Source organism: Berghia stephanieae, chromosome 2, assembly GCF_034508935.2.
Source record: "Berghia stephanieae isolate SIO BIC M18660-M18661 chromosome 2, UCSD_Bste_1.3, whole genome shotgun sequence".
NCBI classification, from domain to species: domain Eukaryota; kingdom Metazoa; phylum Mollusca; class Gastropoda; order Nudibranchia; family Aeolidiidae; genus Berghia; species Berghia stephanieae.
In genome coordinates this window covers 56,905,925-56,915,924 of record NC_088361.1, presented here as the reverse complement: position 1 = coordinate 56,915,924, position 10,000 = coordinate 56,905,925, and the positions used below count along the sequence as shown (strand labels likewise).

The 10,000-nt window shown below is 35.4% G+C and overlaps 1 protein-coding gene across 5 annotated transcripts in view; it reads right to left on the bottom strand.

Annotated features, from left to right (window-relative positions):
• Positions 1-10,000, bottom strand: part of LOC144965201 (serine/threonine-protein phosphatase 2A 55 kDa regulatory subunit B alpha isoform-like) — a 50,063-nt gene that overhangs the window by 35,645 nt on the left and 4,418 nt on the right. The window lies entirely within an intron of this gene.

Here is a 10,000-nt window from a genome sequence, read left to right as displayed (position 1 = left end):
TAAACCAGCGCAAAATATTGTCTGTTACATCAAGCCCATAATTATGTTCGGTTATCAGACCTGCAAATATTGTGCCCGCATCGATGAACCCCCTCCCCTAAAAGAACAAAAAACAAAAACAAAACAGAACAAAAACAAACAAAATATAAAACAAAAAAGTCACCCCCCCCCCACAAAAAAAACCAAAAAAAACCCAAAAAACACCACCAAAAAAACCCCAAAGAACACAAAAACAGCAAAAAATCCACCCCCCCCCAAAAAAAACAAAAACAAAACAAAACAAAAAAAAAACAAAAAAAAAAACAAAAAAAAAACAGACAACAAACACTAAAACAAACAATACACACACCCACATGCACGCACATATATATATATATATATATATATATATATATATATATATAATATATATATATATATATACCCCCAACCCTAATAAAATGCAGGTTACACAAACGTTTATCCGTTAATTTTCAATTCTACTTTTACTATTTGCTGTTGTGTCGTTAGTCAGAATTGGAAAGAGCATCAATCTTACAATCTTAAATTTAAAGGCATTTCTCGCTGGAAAGAACAATTAATTATTAAACAGTTAACTGCCGTACTCTGGAAAGACACGGATTAAAAAAGTTGGCCAGAAAATTCGTCCTTCAAATTTCGATCGCAAGTTACCAGGTTTGAACGTTTAAATCGATCGATATTTGAAGAACGAGTTTTCTGGCCACATGTTATAATCCGCGTCTTTCCAAAGTACTACATACCACAGATAATTTACTTACTTGTTAAATAAAATTTAACATATCATTCAGGTAGATAGATAACCGCGAGAAGTGTCAATTGTCAATTGATGATAGAGTTTGTACACTTAGACAAACATCGATTTGAATCACAGTCACAACAATAGTTACGTTTAACTATGCAGATTGTAGCAACAGGTCGTTATCCTCGTGAAACGTGCTGTTCAAACAGTAAAAAATAATGTGAAATTGAATGTAAGCTTCAATTTAACTACAAAAACAGATCAAATGAACATTTCGGGTTTCCCCTTTATCAACAAAACAGGATGAATGAAACACAACAGATGAATGAGATGATGTGGTAGTGGCGTAGTTAAGATGCATCATGTGCGGCTATGTGGTCAAGTGGTATGACACTCGCTTTCGGATCGGAAGGTCCTGGTTTCGAGCCTCGCGCTCGGTGCATAGTTGAGTCCTTGGAAAAGGCTCTTTACTCACATTCTCTCACCGTGCTCAGGTGTAAAATGAGTACATGGCCGTTAACAGCGTTGTCTCTGTCCAAAAAATTGTAATATCGCCTAACAGGCGTCATGTCCTGTCCTACATGTTAAATGTTGCTGTTGACCAGGGACCCCTTGTATAGCGCTTTGAGCACATTTAGTGAATATTGCGCTATATAAAAGCTCAATTTTTAAATTTAAAAAAAAGTAAAGATAGCTATCTCGAGTATAATCTTGTAATTTTCTCATATCATATCAAACCCGACAAAATGGACAACATCTGCTAAGTCATTGGGGCAAGAAATAAATAAAAATAACTAAAAGGTAACGGAAGATTAAATTTAATTTACGAAGGCATGATATGGAGTTTCGGATTTCCCTTTTGTCAACAAAACACGGTAAATGAAACACTAAAGACAATGAGAGATGAGATCATGTTGTTGTTAAGGAGGATAAACAAAGCAATGGTGGGACAGGACATTGACTGCTCATTGGTGAAGAAGCGTGATTTGAAATAGAGTACAATAAGCTTATTTTTAAATAAAATGCTTGCAATTATCTAGACGTCTAATTAAAAAAATAATGTCGTGCAGTATTAGAAAGAAAAATAAAATAGAATGAAATCATTTATAAAACGGATTCGAATCAAATTTTACTAAATTCTAGGGACAGTAGTATTAGTAGTAGGAACTACTACTACTACTAATACTACTGTCCCTAGAATTTAGTAAAATTTGATTCGAATCCGTTTTATAAATGATTTCATTCTATTTTATTTTTCTTTCTAATACTGCACGACATTATTTTTTTAATTAGACGTCTAGATAATTGCAAGCATTTTATTTAAAAATAAGCTTATTGTACTCTATTTCAAATCACGCTTCTTCACCAATGAGCAGTCAATGTCCTGTCCCACCATTGCTTTGTTTATCCTCCTTAACAACAACATGATCTCATCTCTCATTGTCTTTAGTGTTTCATTTACCGTGTCTTTAGGAACTACTACTACTACTACTACTACTACTACTACTACTACTACTACTACTACTACTACTACTTCTACTACTACTACTACTACTACTACTACTACTACTACTACTACTACTACTTCTACTACTACTACTACTACTACTACTACTACTACTACTACTACTTCTACTACTACTACTACTACTACTACTACTACTACTACTACTACTACTACTACTACTACTACTACTACTACTACTACTACTACTACTACTACTACTACTACTACTACTAAAATCAAACACTCTGGAGCAAGTGAATTCTGTCACGTAGTTATTGTCCTTGCTTTAAAATCTTTTCCAAGGTGTCATTTAGATGACATGAAACTAACAGAGCCTCCTTTTAAAGATGAAGTACTGTACTATGTTGTATTTTTAAAAGGTGGCTTGTTCAATGTAATGAATCAGGAGGAGAGCAGTAGCCTAGCTCTGGGTCAACGTGAAGCCAGAATAATCAATCATTGCCTTGGAGTCAAATTGATTACTTAATCCCGCTGTGGACGCCCTCTGTTTCCCACCAAGTATACTATTATGTGAAGCATACGCAGGGACATATAGCGCGTATCTTAAGCAAGTTTAATGAATGGACACCAAAATGCATTATTTCCTCCCAAAGCAGGTCACATGACATTCCCTGAAACGTCAGTCATCATTTAGATGACCCCCCCCCCCCTCCCCGGTTCATTGACATCAAGGTGAGTGGGCCCAACCCCCAATGTCATAAAGAAAGTTTTTATTTTGATCTATGAACATCCTTAGATATCAATTGGTCTAATTTGTTGAGTGGTTGCATACTACAAAGCAACGAGAAGTCAAATCTCTCGGGTTTTTGTTTACATTCATGTATTGATACATATAATAACACCAGTTGTAATCAACTCTAAATTTTGTGTAATGTTTAGGGCCTTTGCTTGCTGAAATTTTCACAACTTCAACAGACTAAGAGGATAGGTGGTTTCCGCCATGTAAATGTTTTTGTGATGCTTATGACTGTTACGGAGTAATAATGTATTATATCAATCACACATAATATGGTAAACATTTGCTCAATCGAATACCTAACATAATATATTACACTACTCGAGCATTACCGCTGATGTTATTGTTCTAAACATTTCGCATTTCGCATAAAACATTTTAATTGTGATCTACCAAGTCAATAATGTACTATTGTGTCGGGATGAGCCATATGGAGAGAGTTGTGTTCAACCATGTCGTACTCTGGAAAACTGTGGATTAAAAACATTGAAATCTCGTCAGCCCAAATTGTTACGGGATCATTGTTGTAATGGAAATACGCTCAAACCAACGCATCATATTGTCGATTACAAGGATGTTTTTAATCAAGCCCGTAATTGCGGTCGGTTATCAGACCTACTAATATGTGTACTCAGTACTCAGATATCCATCATCATTACAAAATGATTTTGGTAAAGTTACTCCCGCGGCTTTAATATATATATATATATATATATATATATATATATATATATATATATATATATATATATATATATATATATATAAATATAAGGCTTCCTTTATTTTAAGAGCGCCAACTTTTTATGTCTTTAACGTTTAACATGGAATACAATTTATGCATCTCACATCGTTCATAGGGTAAGAATCATAACTTCTATTGCTCAATTTTCACACTGCTCTGGGAAACAAAATTTAGCAATGTTAGAGAGGCTTTTTACTTTAGGCAAACTTAACTTAGCTGAAGCCGGGCTCGAACCAAGATCATCCCGGGTCACAGTGCAATGCCTTAAATACTCGACCACTTCGCCAAATCTAATGTGTATTATTTTCTCAGAATTCAGTTTGGATGGTGAGATTAAACGCTTTACAATATGGACACGGCTAGTGATTTTCAGTAAATACTATAATAATATAGGTTATTTATGTGTCAATTCGTGTTCGTAGGTCATTGAATTAGGTCACATGTGTCATGGATTTAAAATCAATTTGGCCTGTTATTTAACACCATATAATAGCAAAAAAAGCAGTCTGATGATTTTGATAAACTACCAATTAGGAGACAAAAGGTCCCGATAGCTCAGTTGATAGAGCACTCACTCCACACGTAAAGACACCGATATCGATCCCGGGGTGATTGCGTAGCTGGGTCTGTTAGATCTGGCGGAAAGGATATTGCAATGAATTGAATTCCTATCCAAATTGTAACAAGCAATTGCTAATGTCTGTTCCACGCTGTAGAAGCCGGGAAAAAATATAGAAGAGAAAGAGAGAGAGAGAGAGAGAGAGAGAGAGAGAGAGAGAGAGAGAGAGAGAGAGAGAGAGAGAGAGAGAGAGAGAGAGAGAGAGAGAGAGAGAGAGAGAGAGAGAGATTTCTCAATGGTTTATTTACTTTACGTTTTCGGTGAATCTTTTTAAATAAAGGAGGAAAAAAAAAAAAAACAAAACATGTGGCAAATAATAGCTTTGTTACCACGGCAAATTATTAGGCAATGTCAAGAGAAGTAATCTAGGATCATAGTCATAGGAAACATTTTTTGAATTGCTTCCCTTGCAAGTACTTATTTTTAACCACGAAGGAGTGACCAGTTATTACTGTAAAGAGCACAATATGTGCTATTTAGTTAACATTGCATATACTGTGTCTTTAAAAACGACGGCAGTATATCTGAGGTTCAATTCATAGCAAAGAACAACGGACTAAACTATTTATGTATAGTCGAAGAAGGCAAATGAAGAGATCCAACTTGCAATGGCGGACAATGTATATGAAGGAGACCTGTACTGGCGGACCGTTGTTGGGTACGACTGTCGTTTCTCTATGTCAATTTTTGTTCTGTATGATTCGGGCATTTGTCCAACATGGACGTAGACAAGTAAGGTAATCTGACAGTGATGCGGACAAAAATGTCGAATGTAAGACGCATATTTGACCAATAATGAGACAATTACTGGCTAGCTTCTTTACTCTTCTCGGGACAAACGTTGTTCGCCTGTAACCGTCATCAAATTTTGCCACGCCTTTTTTTTTACGTCCAAATCACGAATCAATGTGTTAGATGAGACTGAAGCGCTTTTTACACGATGAGAAAGCCGGTCATGGACTGGGACTGGGAGGTGGACAAACTTGATGGTCTTTTCTACGTTTTCTCGAAATCAAAACACATAAAAGATTTAAAATAACCTTTGATAAACAATATTTGCCTATGGTTGCTCATTTTGTGACCATTTCCAGCTAAACAATTACAGTCTGTTAGAAAATGATAAAAGTAAAGATAAATACACACACACACACACACACACACACAAAATAAAACCTAGAACTGCTTATTCCTTCATTTGTAGTGAGACTGATGCTCAAATGGAAACGTTGGACTAATGTTACTTCTAAATACAACGCATTGATTGGCCTGCCAGAATAATATCATATCAATTTAAGTCAAAGCGCTTTGTTTGAATCCGAGCACAATGACGAAACTTGTTTACGAAATAGCTAAATGACTTTGGTGTATCTATATGGGACCGGCAGTTTTGAGAAAAATCTGTTTTTAAGAGCATTATTGCTTTATAAAAATCTCAACCAAAATTGAACATTCGACCTCTTGCATCGAGGATAGAGACAATTTACAAAACACCTACGTCACGGGCACGTAATCGGAAGACCTTTCTAACTACCGTTTTATTTCTTAAAACATTACAGGTATCAACAGCCAATGGTCATCACCTTGTGCCTACGTCCGCACATTCCGACCAAGAGCTACCGTCTACAATTACAAATCAAAAGAGTAATTACGCAGCAGCTGATTATGACATGACAAGTGGCACACAATTAATGATAACACACAAGTTCAAGGTCAAAATTGCGATTTGAGAAGTAAGACAAAAATATCACATAAATCAAGACCTCGTCGACCTGTTTTCAAGTGCAGGCTATATTATTATCATATTACTTGTAAGAATGATAAGTTTTGATACGCGTTTACATAGCACATCTTCAAGGCCGGTCTTGGCTTTTGTCTTGGCAAAGTGGACATAATATAAAAACCGCTATCCATTCAAACACACACACACACACACACACACACACACAAAACACACACACACACACACACAAACACAAACACCAATTCACCGAAATCTACCGAAATCCACCGAAATCTACTCAAGTAGGGAGTGAACCAGAGAATATGGGAGGTGGGCACCAGCGGGGATTGAACCAGAGACTATAGGAGTTTGGCGTTGGCACCAGTGGAGAGTGAACCAGATTATCTGGGAGAAGGGTACTAGTGGGGAGTGAACCAGAGACTATGAGTTACCCTCCCTTATTGTAGCAAACTTACAATATCCTTCAGTAAAACAGTCGGGGGATATTATTTTGATTATGTTGTTCTTGCCAGTTAATAGTGCAGCTATGTGGTCTTGTGGTATGACACTCGCTTTCGGATCGGAAGGTCCTGGGTTCGAGCCTCGCTTGGCGCATAGTTGAGTCCTTGGAAAAGGCTCTCACCGTACTCAGGCGTACCTGGCCGCTTATTGGTTTGACTCTGTCTAAAAAATATTGTCATATCGCCTAACAGGCGTCATGTCTCGTTCTACATGTTTCGTGTTTCTGTTGGTCAGGGGCCCTTTGTAAAGCGCTTTAAGCACGTTTAGTGGATATTGCGCTATATAAAAGCTCAATATTTTTAAAAGTATAAGTGGTTTAGTTGCTTCCGATCAAAGAAACGTCTAAATGAAATCATACAACTAAAATTAAGCCAATTTCCGAGTAACTCTATGTTGACGTATTTGTTAGTTTTAATTTGATCAAACGTAAGTGGGTTCCAATTTATAATGCAATGAATTTATGTAGAGACTAGAGATTTGTTTGTCTTTATGTAGGTACTCATTTATCTTCTTTCCTATCAAATGCACTTATTGGCAAATGAGGCGTGTGACTGCTCACGTACGTCAAAAGTAAGAAGGCTTCGAAAAAAATCAGGAGTTCATAAGATCGGTTTGCTGTCCATCTCTTCCTTGTACATCATGGATTCGCTATGTTGATCTGGATTCAGTACTCTTTTCATAGTGTTACTGCAAAATGGAAACAAATCTTCGCTAGTGGAGGCAAGAGAAGCAAGGACAAGTCAAAAGATATGTATATATATATATATATATTATATATATATATATATATATATATATATATATATATATATATAATATATATATATATATATATATAATATATATATATATATATATATATATATATATATATATAGTAACTGACGACGAACAACTCTTATTCCAATGTAACAAGAAAAGTAAGTCAACAACCTAATAATTAGTGGATACATTTGCTTCTTTTTGTAGAGTGCTTGACCATTTAGGCACCGTCATCAACAAGAAAAGTTTATAATAAAAAAATTAATAACCCAGTCCTTTGCAGCTAGGGGTTAGAAAAGGAGGAGCTAAAGCTTAAAGCATCGGGAAATGAGCAGCCAGCCCTTGCACCAGCTGATGCCTCGGCCAAAATTGTTGTTGAAGTATTAATATTATGGAAACCCGAAAAGAGATTTGTTCGTACCTTATAATGGAACATAATGCCCTTACATGAAAGTCAAACAATTATTTTTTCATTTAATTTAGCCCTTTATTATCAAATTATGTCAATGAAAGACTGCGTCTGGAGGAATAATAACATATCTTGATGTAAAAATCTTGAAAGATAATTATGAAAAAGCACCAAACTACGCGCAAAAATCTAACGTCAGAAAGTCACCCATTGTCCCTTTCCATAAAAAGAAAACTATTTCAAAACTACATTTCTTCCAACTATGTATGGCACTGCATACACACCTTTCCGGATCTAAATCTTGTACAATTGCCTGCTCCACAACCTTCTAACACCTTGAGCTACAATATTAGAAACCATATAGTTCATACACCCTTTCCCTGATGGGCATGGCGTAAAAACAACATCAATCTCTAGCGTAACGGAAACATCCATTATCTTATATTATTATAACTAATGGTCTCAAAACGATATCATATCTGATGAGCCTGATGCGTGAAATTCAATTTTAAATTTAATGCATCCAATACGAGTTGAAATAGACACCATGACACCACGACTCTAGGAGAAGGGCCTTTGTGTATAAAATTCAACATCCCTCCCACCAAAATAACTAAACAAACCAAACTTCTCTCCCCCAACGAAAAAATCATCAACAAAACAAAAAAAAAAAAAAAAAACCCAAAAAAACAAACAAAGAAAAACAAACAAAACAAACAAACAAACAAAAAAAAAAAAAAAAAAAAAAAAAAAACAAAAAAAAAAACAAAACAAAAAAAAAAAATAATAATAAAAAAAGAACCCCCCCCAACCCCCCCCCCCCCCCCCCCAAATAAAAAAACCCAACAAAATACAAAACAAATATAAAACTTCCAATCCTGACCATATTAACTTCAATTTTCTTTACCTTGTTAATTCAACACAATAGAAGAACAGAGACGGCTGGTAATAATGGGCAGGGTGGGCAAATACCAGCCTGTTTTTTTCAAGTTATAAGCTGTATTACCAGGTCCGAAATAATCTAATCTAAATTAGATAATTTCAAAAGTTACTACTTAAACTTGATACTTCGTACTGAAATCAATTTGTGTGTATTTTTGATAGATTGCGAATGACCATGCACCCCGTAATGCATAAACCAGGATACGCTCCTGTTCTTTTTATCAACCCCCCCCCTCCCCTCCCCAACCACTCCACTCCGCCCACATCGTCATCTCATCGTCACGTCGCCTGACGGTGAACTAACTCCGATTTTTGCTGTCTGGCCTCTCTAGTACTAGGTCGGGCTAATTCAAATGAGCCCACCTTAATAACCAGTGAACACTGAATAGAGCTTTTGGCAAACGAACTTTTTCTTATTTATTGCCTTACTTGTGCTGGTACCATTGATGTAATGACTTTGGGAAGGTTCCAGTATTGAATTAAATTTATTAACTTACTAATATTATATCAATTTAGTATTAATTTGTGTTGTTTTTATATATTTGTTTATCCATTTAAATTATTTCTTTTTTTTTCTCGTTTTCTTTAAGTACTTCTCAAAACTCATTTATTTAAATTGTTTTCTTATTTGTTTTTTGTTGTTTTTTTTTTTTTTTAACAAATTAATTTGTTAGTTCTTTTTTTTATTATTCTTAAAGTAATTACCGCTGTATTTTTATTGCCAGACTAAATAATTTTGCAAAACAATGTAATTTTCTATTGTATTTCCTCTAATAAAACAAAACATTTCATTCAAAAGTCACGACTAAATAAATATTAATACAACCACCATTTTGGTTTTCTCAACAATTGAATTAGTATACGAGAAATACTCTTCTGAGTAAGGAGAGAGTTGAATTCTAAGTTATAGAGGAAATAAAGACGTTTAAAGGAAGGGTGGGCAGATTCCGTACTTGCCCGTCCTGAAGCTAATACATACATAAGATAGTTCGCGACGAAGAGGCGGGAAGCTAGGGGTTGGTTGGGGAAGGAGCATAGCACTCTTGTATAGATAGCATTGGGAAGGAGTAAAGATAACACGGTCGTTATTGTGATAGTATAACGAATGCATGAGGAGAGATTGATAACATTCTTTTGTCTTAATTGTATTGTGTGAATTATTGGCGAAAGCCTAAGATTAAATAAACTTTGTAATATCGTATGGTGGTAACCATCATTGTCGACGACATCGTGGTTGTCATCATCATCATCATCATC